The following is an 11047-nucleotide window of genomic DNA, read 5'->3' on the forward strand; positions in this document are numbered from 1 at the left end:
AATTTTCTTTCCCTTTTAAATTTTTCGTACTCTTTCTTTGTGTTCACTATGTTGAATTGGTTTCCTTGTCCCATTTGTTTCAGTCATCATGTTAAGCAGACTGTCATTCAGCTTTACTTAACCAAGTGGCGTTTCTCTGCACCGTGCTGTTTCATTTGTTCCCGAAAGGGCCTCTCTTCTGCAGGTAGGCTTACTGAAATTCGTGATTGTCGAATATAAAGGACCAGACTGAGAGGTTTAATTAATTTTCTCTCAAATTATTCAGGTCTTGACTTATCCATGTCACACAAGCTGATTCTGTGAAAATTGCTGTTGACTAAGAGATGAAAGGAGAAAAGTAGAGGATGAAATGGAAAATGTAACAGAGATGCAGAAAGACGTTACACAGATTCAGGAGATAAGGATGTGGGGAGGAAGTATTTAAGGCAGACATCTACCACTAACTAATATATGAATAATATCTTAATTAAAGAAACACAACCCACTAGATGTTTAAAATTTTTTTTAAATAAAAAATTGCAGACATATTCAAAAGTAGACAGAATAGCGTAATCAACCCCCTGTGCTAACCACCTGCCTTCAGTAAGTGGCAGGACATGGCCAGCTTATTTCTTTTCTGTGGCACCCTTTTCCCACAAACACTAGATTCCTTGAAAACAAATGTAAGACCTGTGTATTTCCTTTTGTACCTAAATTAATATTTTAATATTAAAAATTACTTAAAACTATTTTAAGAGATCAGTTTTGATATTATAAAAGAATAAGAAACCAGGTAAAGTTAATTTTAATCTCAATATTATATTGAGATATAATGTATATACAATAACAAGCACTCACTTTTAGCACATATTTGGTTGAGGTTAAACAGATTTATCTACCACGTTATTACCACTAAATCAAGCTGTAGGACATTTCCATCACCACACAAAGTTCCTGTGTAGCCCTTCCTTATCAATTGACATATACCCTATCCCACCCCAGTCCCAGGCAATCACTGTTCTGCTTTCTGATCCTTAGATTAGATTTCTTTTTTCTAGACTTTTATAATAATACAATATGCATTTTTATATCTGGCTTCTTTTGCTCAACATAATATTTTTGAGGTTTATACATGGTATTGTGAAATAGTATCAGTGATTCATCCCTTTTTATTGCATTGCATCCCTATTTAATTCCATTGTATGACAGTAACAAGATTTGCTTTCTCCATTCCATCTGATGGACATTTTTTTCCAGTTTGATTATGAATGAAGTTGCTTTGCTTATGAACGTTGATACATAAGTTTCTCTATAGACATATATTTTCAGCTCTCTTGGGTAAATAGCTAGGAGTAAAATTGCTCAGCTGCATATTAAGCGTATATTTACCTATATAATAAACTGCAAAACGGTCTTCCATAGTGGCTGTATCATTTTACATTCCCACCAGCAGTGTAAGAGAGTTACAGCTACCTCACATCCTTGCCAAGGTTACTATAATCAGTTGTTTTAATGGTGTCATGGCATCTAATTGTGGTTCTAATTTACATTTTCCTAGTAACTAACGTTGTTGAGCATCTTCTCCATAGGACTACTAGACTCCTCAAACTTTGATCACCACTTCCTCAATTTAGTAAGGCAACCAAGCTGTGCTTGACTTCCCCTTCCTGTGCCCACTTCCCAGAAACCTCATCCAAACCAAGACCCCAGTTACAGGTTTCTCTTCTCTTCTTGGTTTCCCTTCTCTGTCATCACAGTCCTACACTACTTATCCAATTCCTCAAAATAGTTATTTCATTTATTATATTTTCTCGGAGTTTTGGGGGGATGGGGGCGTGCCAGGGTATAGGTTATACTCCATCCCTGTACTCTGTCATGGCTAAAAGTGGAAATCCAAGTTAGTTTTTGAGAAAGAATTTTCTAGATTTTTTTAGTTTATCAAGGGTCAGCCCAGAAAATGCCAGTCATATATGGTGGAAAAACCCTTCAACTTATTACATCTAGGCTCACTCTCTGATACTAAGAGACTACAGCACCAAGAAAGGAAAGGAAAACATGACCCCTTGCTGAGTCCGAGGAATTCTGCAAAACAAGAATGACGGTGGAAGGAAGGAAAGTGAAGCAGTCTAATAGGTGCCTCCCAACTTTCTCTCTTGGAGTTTCAGCCCAGAGAATGAGGACTGTATTTATGAGAAGGACATGTGTACCAAGACAGGCACAAGACTTCACATGCAGCCCTCTGCCAGCATCATAGCAAACTTAGCAGTTCAGCCTGGTCAGTCGGAGGAAAGCCTTGGAACTTCCGTTCTGGCGTGGCATAGATAGGACCCCGGACAGCTGCAGAGTGTGTCAGTGGTTCCTACGTGAGGGCTGCAGCACCCCGGGGCTGAATGTGCATCGCAGTCAGACGTCAGAGAAGGCTGCACTGTCAGCAGGAGGTTGGATGAGGCTGAGTTAAACAGAAATGTCTACCCAACTTTAATTGGTCAAGAAGTAACAAATGGTATGCATGCCAGTGGCGAGCCTAATTCTAAATGTCAGCTGGGCTAGGAGCGCCCAGATGGATAAGGAGCCCTGCCCCATAGGTCAAGGGAGATAGACTAAGTCATGTTTTGAGATGCAGAATGTTTCTTCTCTTCCTGAGTTTACTGAAGCCATACCCCTCTCCACTGTGTGTGTGTCTGTGTGTGTGTGTGTGTGTGTGTGTGTGTGTGTGTGTGTTTAAAGAAAGAGTGGGAGAGGAAGGCTAATGGAAAGGTTGACTTACACAAAAGAGATTGAGCAGTACTTGAATTACATTTAATTTTGTATTTCTCTTTATATGTAGATGTATAAACAACTGTGGGGGGAGAGGCAGGGGATGTGGTTTGTGAATTTCTTTTTATTTTTTAATTTTAAAAATTTTTTTACATCTTTATTGGAGTATAATTGCTTCACAATGGTGTGTTAGTTTCTGCTTTATAACAAAGAGAATCAGTTATACATATACATATGTTCCCATATCTCTTCCCTCTTGCGTCTTCCTCCCTCCCACCCTCCCTATCCCACCCCTCCAGGCGGTCACAAAGCAACTACCAAACGAAAGGTGGATAGCTAGTGGGAAGCAGCCGCACAGCACAGGGAGATCAGCTCGGTTTGTGAATTTCTAATGATTTGTGAGATTTACAGACTTAGGATGGATGTTCCTTTGCTTTCTAAGAGCTATTGAGCCAGGGGATAGGCAATGTAGTTTTTCCACCTTAATCTCACTTCTAGAGGGTAGGAGATATTTTGGAGCAGCAAATGCTAGAAATTTACTGCCTAAAACCAGGAATGAGACCACGACTAGAGAGAGATGAATAGATAACATCTGAGACAAATGACGAACACTTGCTAGTTCACCCTTGTTCTTACGTGAGACAGAAGCCAGTAGCTGTGAGTTAGCTATTGTCTCTTCAAATGCACCTTCTCCCTGCCCTGGGAAGACTAAATGGTTTCCCAGGGATGGAGGAGACCCTGTTTGGGAGATGGGTGATGTCTTAAGAAAATGAAGAAATGGGAGATTCTGAGGCTCAGCCAATTGTCTTTAGCTTTTTTTTTCCTTTAGAAAATGGGATAGAGGGAATGTAAGAAGGTGAAAGTTAAGTTACAGTGTGGAAAAGACTGTTGATCATAGATTCATTTAAAATCACATACATTAGCAATTATGTCAACAAATCTTCTTAGTTTTGTAATCTAATCTAAGTTTTCTGTGGAAAATCAAGAAATTGATTTTCACCATTCTGTTAAAATATGTATATATATATTATGTCAGCATCATACTAAGTATATCTCTTTCATCTCCTACCTCCTTCCTCCACTCTCAAATACTTAATGATGTAACAAAATAATATTTTATGTGCTGGAGACCACTTAACCATGTAAACACATATTCCAAATATATATCATGTTTGTGGGTCTGTATTTTTATTCAGTAGGTATTTCAAACGAGTACAATTTTAAAATATATTATGAGAATGGGGTTAAGATTTTTTAATGCACTCACAGCTACTCTATCCTAGCACCACAATTTTCTTTATTCTGGTTACCTGGCTAGTATTTATTCACATATACATTTTGTACCTACTTATAATCAGAACATACAGTTTTCTATACCACTTTCTCTATATTGTGACTTAGTTATTACTTTATTGGCTACTTAATATACTGTGGAGTTAATACACAAACATTTTCTTAGATGCCCCGCTGTGGGATACACAAATAGTTTCTGTTATTCACTAGTATTATGAATAATGCTACAATGAACATTTTCCTAATTTTGAATTGTTTCTTTGGGATAATCTGTGAGTGGGATTACTAGGTCCAAAGATATGAATATATTTAAGGACCCTAAATATAGGTGTGGGTGAGATCGGTGATTCAGTGGGTTCTACATATGTATAATACCACCAAAATATATGAGTTTATCCATTGTTTTCCCAATAGTCCCATCTGCATTTTATTATTTATAATTGTAGCTAATGCATTCTGTGTCATTTTTTAAATTTTGAATTTGTTTGATTGCTATTGAGATTTTTAAATTTACATATTGCTTACTGTTTGAGAATTACTGTGGTTTTAATTAGGAAAATCACCTAAGTATCAGGCAAACATAGTTTCCAATCCCAGCTCAGGCCACTTCTTGTTGTGTATTAAGTAAATTAGCCTCTCAAAAAAAAATAATTCATTTTGTAAACTAGTGAGGATGATACCTTCTTCACAAGGTTGTTGAGATGATCAGATGAGTAATCAATGCCTGGTGTGTTAGTACCATAAGGGAAATAATTAATTCTCCTTCCCTCTGCCTGTACCTCCCTCATCTCATCTACCAGTACTCCTGCCCTGACTTCTTCTTGCATGGATTAAGCATCCAGGTTCTTTTGGTACAAATTTTCATAGAAACCGATTTCTCATTCGAGAGTTTACAGGGACTAGTTGTCAGGTTTCTCTAGACAACCAATTTCTATCGTGCCAGCAAATGCTGGATTATACAGCAAATCTCTGAGGTCAAATCTGTTGGATCCCATGAATTTCCTAAGTATTCATACAAACAAATGGGAAATACATTCGAAATAAATTTTTCCCCATAAATTACTCATTTTAGAATGTTGTGTGTAGTCCAGTTTCTCTTTCAAATGACTTATCCAACTTTTCTTCCATTAGGTTGCTCACAGGTATTTTTGATTCGTTTCTTTGCTTCTGCGTTTCGGTTTCAAATAATGCTTCTGCTTCTTCTGCTCTCTGCTGCATGTCAAGAACAAGCTTACTTCTGTGGTAACAAGTGTGATTTGTCAAGCAGCTGTAACACAAGGCCATTGCTGGAAGTTGCATATCTGGTTGATACTGTCATTTGGATTTTGTCTGTCTTACATCCAGTGTCTGTCTGTATTCTAGGCATTATTGTTCATCTGTTGCCTGGCATTGGTTTCTATCTTGAGAGCCTCTGTAGAAGAAGCTGCCTTTTTAAGCCATCACGCTTCTTTAAAGCCAAAATAATTCCTAATATGTTGTAAGGTCTCAGAAAGCCTGTAACAAGCATACAGTTTCTCAACTGGAAAAGCATTGAAAATAAAAACTTCTATCCTCTTTCATGAGGGCAAGGAGATTTCAGGGCTACCGAAAGATTTTTCCAGTCTCTCACCTTCATGATGAGAAATTGAACTGAGTAAGATGTATTCTAAGCAGTTTCACTTCAGGAATTTAAAAGAGAAAAACTGGGAGGAGAGAGAAGAGGAAGGGAAAAAATTCTCTACAGTCTTTCCAGCCTCAGCAACTATTTCTCATCCTTTGGAGAATGCCACAGGCTCCTTTAGAGTTTTTCTTATGTAAGCTATGTGTCATAGACAAGGTTTCTTCATTTTTGCATCACTAAACCTGCTTTGCCCCCATCTCCATGCTTTCTCTCCCCATTTTTACATGTTACGAATGAGTGCTGGACTCCATTCCTCTCTGAATAGATGCACTAATTCCAACCTCTGCCTAGAGTTCAAAGCCCTTTTATCCACACACTACATCAGCAAAGTTATTAAAGTGCTGGTGAAGTCAGAGGCAAGAACCACCAGGCCTGAGAGAGGCTCATATGTAACAGTTACGTCCACAGAGGGCGTTTGAGGATCAGAGCTGGGTGTAGACAGAATCACCGGTTTCTCCACGGTTGCTGGACCAGTCTTGCTTTCAGTATGGCCACACGGAGAAGTCTTTTATTAAAGATATCAAAATCCAGGAGGTGAAAACATGTGGAATTAATCACAATTTATCTACCCCATGCTTGACTTCCTGAAATTGGAAACAGGAAAGGTGATGGTGGCAGCGGTTTGGTTGTGCCCGGAGTCCACACGGCAGTACAGTCGGGAAAGCACACGTCATGAAATGGGACAGAGACTGGAACGTCCATACCACATGCCACATGCACTGCTCCCTGCACAGAGAGGGCACTGGACTGGTCTACACGAATCACTTTTTTTTTCCAATTGTATGAAGCTTTTTAATTTTTTATTTTTATTGAATGTAGTTGATTTACAATGATTCAGGTGTACAGCAAAGTGATTCGGTTTATATATATATATATATATATATATATATATATATATATACATATACATACACACACACACATATATGTATGTAACTTCAGATTCTTTTCCATTATAGGTTATTACAAGATATTGCGTAGAGTTCCCTGTGCCATATAGTGGGTCCTTGTTTATCTACTTTATGTATGGTATGTATGTATCTGTTAGTCCCAAATTCCCAATTTATCCCTCCCCCACCTTCGTTTTGGTAACCACAAGTTTGTTTCCTATGTCTGTGAGTCCGTTTCTGTTTTGTAAATAAGTATAGTACTCAGTCATAAAAAAGAATGAAATACTGCCATTCGCAGCAACATGGATGGACCCAGAGATGATCATACTAAGTGAAGTAAGTTAGGGAGAGACAAATCCCATATGACATCCCATAGATGCAGAATCTGAAAAAATGATACAGATGAACTTACACCAGCTATTTTCAGGTCTTGGGCAGACCCCTCAACCTTGTGAAGCCAGGATGCGATGACGTGTGTAGAGGAGCTTGGGAATAGGTTCAGCTTCTATACAGTTATTGGAGTGGGTGCTTTTGTTTGTACCGCTGTGCCGTGGACTGATTTACAGCCCTTTAAATCTGTAAAAGGATGTTCTGCCATTTCCTTTGTGCATGTTCTGTTCCCTCACATTATTGTAGGCCCGATATAAGGCAGCTTTCAGAACGTGCTGTCCTCCCTCACAGCTTCCTGTGTTTGAACATATGCCGCCTGAATAACACCCTTCTCCTCCCTCATCCCTGCTTTGCCGGCGTATCTCTTGGTCTGCCTGTCACTCTTCTGCTCAACATTCAAGGCTCATCTTAAAGACCCTCTGCTCAGTGATGCCACCCCTGTACCCTGTCTGCACTGTGAAAACAATGGCTGAGTCCTCAGGGTTGATGAGGGTCCAACGTGGCCTTTCCCACTTGAGTGGACTTGGGTTTTTTGAAGGCAGGACCAAGTCCTGTTCATTCTCTCAACCCAATATCCGGTTCACGTTATTCACTCAGTAAATGCTGATCAAAATGATGAATGAAGTCAAATACTTGTTGCCATGAAATAAATTGTACTAGTCAGGCCAGTGGTTCTTCGCTAATTCGCTATGAAACTTGTGAAGGAAACTCAACACTTAGCTTTCTGTATGTGTTTTAAATATATGTGCCTTATGTGCATATTTTAATGGGGAAGCATATAAAGTACTCCCGGTTATTGGAAGTTTCAACCTGAGAACATGTGACCGTATGACAGAGTCTACGAGATGTGGCATCTCGTGGAAAAGTAGGGTACACAGCTCACTGTTTCCCCAGTAACTGCCGTGGATCACTCCTGCAGCAGGATGCTAACAGGTATTGTGGAATGAAAGGGTTTCTTGATGAAGTCCATTTGGGGAAAGTCTGGGATAAAATCTCCATTTATGAAATCTATCATTTAATTAAAATGCCATTTCACAATCAAGTGATCCAAGTTTCCTACTTCTTCTTTTATCTTGTTTTAGATTTATTTACTCCTTCTTTATTTGTTTGGTTTTCAGCTTGTGTGGTGACATGGCATCTGGTTTTTTTCTACAAGGAGAGTTCAGCACAGAGCACAGTCCTTGATACATTGCATTGGTTTGATGGTCCTACCTGGAACAGGTACATAAAAGCTTCAGTGTTTGCTTACCCGTCCTTTGAATCATACCTAAGGATGTATATCCATTTCTGCTTTTCTTGTTGTTGACTGAGGATGAAATGTGTTCTGGAGAGTAAAATTCACGTGTCAGAGATGACCTTTGTCTTTTCTACTTAGCGTATGTGTTTATAGTATGACCTACAAGACTCCCCAAGACCCTTCATTTCCTTTGTTATGGGATTAATACAAATTAAGAATACATTCATGCCAGTAGAGAAAGGAAATCCCATGCTCATATGGTTCTGAAACTAATAAGATTTAATATACAACTCTATGGAACTCAAGTATATGAAATATGGCAGATCCCCTGGTATGTTTATAAATATAGTATCTGTAGCTCAAAAGTCTAACAGAAGGATGTAAACATTTTTTTCCAAAATTAGTTCAGTCTTGGACAAAATTGAGTACCAAATTATGAACTAAATGGGAATTCATTAATGATCCTTTGATCCTCTTAGGTTTTGTGACAAGTACTCCCTTGGTATATAATGACATAAATATGACATAAAACCAAAAAAAAAATACAGTATTTGAAAGTTTCATTGTTTAATGAATACTCTTAAAGGGAATATTCTGAAATTAGATTCTCATGAGATATAAGCCTTGGAGCTCCTGGTTTAATTCAATTCAGACCACTTTGATGAGTACTCTGTGTGTGTGTGTGTGTGTACGTGTGTACGTGTGTGTGTGTGTGTGTGTGTGGTATTTTATCACTAACAGATACTTTATTACAAGATTCATTGCTTTATTGTATTCAACTTTCAAAATATTGTTGGGAATGTGGTAGACTTGTTGAAATTCTGGTATGTATTTAGAAAAGTGTCCGATTGTATTTTCAAAAGTAAAACTTTATAACAGCTCCCCTGCCCACCCCTCCCCCCAAAAAAGTGCTGAAAACCACATTTGAGAAGTAACACAGACCTGAGACTTAATAAGATATAAGACCTAGCTCTACTCCTTAACCCATAACCTTGGAAAAACAAGTTATGATTCCTTAGAAAGGGGGAGGGGGGGAGCGAGGGAGATAAGGAAGGAGAAAATAAATTCACAATTGCAGTGCACCAAATACTCCAGGTCACCTATATTCTTAATGAGGTATCAAGTAATTAATCGATGTGTTTCCAGGAGTCTCCAGAGAATTTCACTCCTACCTTCTGTGACAGTCTGAAATCCATAATTAGAGTTTAACCTCCCTGATGTAAGGCAGAAGTTGCGACTGGTCCCCTGAATGTCAGGGCTATCTTAGGTTGTTTATTTTATAGTTTTGGTGGGATTTCTTTGGCCTACACAAATTTTGATACACAAGTGTTTAAAAAATTGCCAAATCAAAAACATCATGAGAGTTCACTTTCAAATCTGGGCTTCCAGTCTTCTTTTCCTCTGGAAATTGCACTACAAGTAAACTAGTTACTCATCTGCCACAATTGTAGTTGTCATACAAATTACCTCCCTCGTCTTAACCTCTCCACGTCTAATCCATCCAGTCCTCCAAAGCCTTGCTGGGACCCAGTGGTTCTCAACCCTCACTGTGAAAAGGTCATTTTCTGAGAGCTCAGGCTGCACCCAGAAAAGTAAGCCAATAGCTCTGAGGGTGGAGCTGGGCTTCAGAACGGTAGAAAGCTCTTCAGATGATTCTGATGTGCAGCTGAGGTTCCGAACCACTGACCTAACATCTTCATGTCTCTATGTTAAAGGCCGTGCCCCCAGTCCAAGTCACATTCACCACTTTCTGGTCTCAGCCGTCTTCCACTGTCATCCCTAAATCACCTTCTTATTTCTATTCTTGTCCCTGTTCAATCTCATCTTCACCCAACTGCCACAGTCATTGTTTATAAATAGAAACATATCTGGTCAATGCCTGGCTTAAAGCTCTTCAATAATAATAGCAGTAATGATATCAACTGATGATGATCATTGATACCTTGGTTGAATAAAGAATCTGAGTTGAGGCTTTGTTGAAGGATCAAGTCATTCATCGAGACATTAAGTGTCAGAAGCAAATGGGGGCAAGGGCACAAAAGGTGTGACTGAAGACACCAAGGAAATTTTATTCCGTTTCCACATGGGGCCTGTTGCCTAATATGACAATACCTTCCCCTTGCCTGCCCCTCCAGGTAGTGACCCTTAAGCCAAAAGCATTGCCGACTTCCACCAATTGCCATCCAGTCAGTGTCCTGATGTGACACTACTATCAGAAGCAAAGGGATTTTATAGTTTGGCAGTGACATTATTATAAGATTAATGTTCGAGCACAGCTACCAAAGTTTATTAAATGTCACTCCTTCATAGTTGCGTGATTCACCCAGCAAAATAAGTTGATACTAGTAAATTTTTAGGCAGAATAACTGAATTAGGGATGTGTGTTTGTCAAGGTTGGTAGTTAAACCTGGGATCATATCTCTTGCCTGTCTGACATATAGTTCCTCGTCTTCACCAGCAAGAAACATAAATCCGATCATTTATTTGAGCTGCAGTGGAGACTTTTTTTCTCAGAATGACTGTGTAATGACTGTGTAGACCATAGGGGTAGTTACTGAAGTCTTTCCTTTAGACTCCAACCACCCATAACTGGAGACGGTGCGCTTCCCATTGGAAGGGAAGAAGGTAAGGTGTCATCAGAAAGTTTTCATCAAAGACACCTTCTGGGGCTTCCCTGGTGGCGCAGTGGTTGAGAGTCCGCCTGCCGATGCAGGGGACGCAGGTTCGTGCCCCGGGCCGGGAAGATCTCACATGCCGCGGAGCGGCTGCGCCGCTGAGCCATGGCCGCTGAGCCTGCGCGTCCGGAGCCTGTGCTCCGCAGCGGGAGAGGCCACAGCGGTG

General features: G+C 39.5%; 1 protein-coding gene across 1 annotated transcript in view; it reads left to right on the top strand.

Annotated features, from left to right (window-relative positions):
* The first annotated feature begins 8093 nt into the window (after nt 1-8093).
* The window catches only part of CHRM3 (cholinergic receptor muscarinic 3), a 247194-nt gene continuing 244240 nt past the window's right edge, over nt 8094-11047 (top strand). The window contains exon 1 of the mRNA XM_007467582.1: nt 8094-8190. The gene's annotated coding sequence lies outside the window, so the exon portion shown is untranslated. The remainder of the gene's footprint in view (nt 8191-11047) is intronic.

The sequence above is a fragment of the Lipotes vexillifer genome, unplaced genomic scaffold (assembly GCF_000442215.2).
Source record: "Lipotes vexillifer unplaced genomic scaffold, Lipotes_vexillifer_v1.1 scaffold1181, whole genome shotgun sequence".
Classification (NCBI taxonomy): domain Eukaryota; kingdom Metazoa; phylum Chordata; class Mammalia; order Artiodactyla; family Lipotidae; genus Lipotes; species Lipotes vexillifer.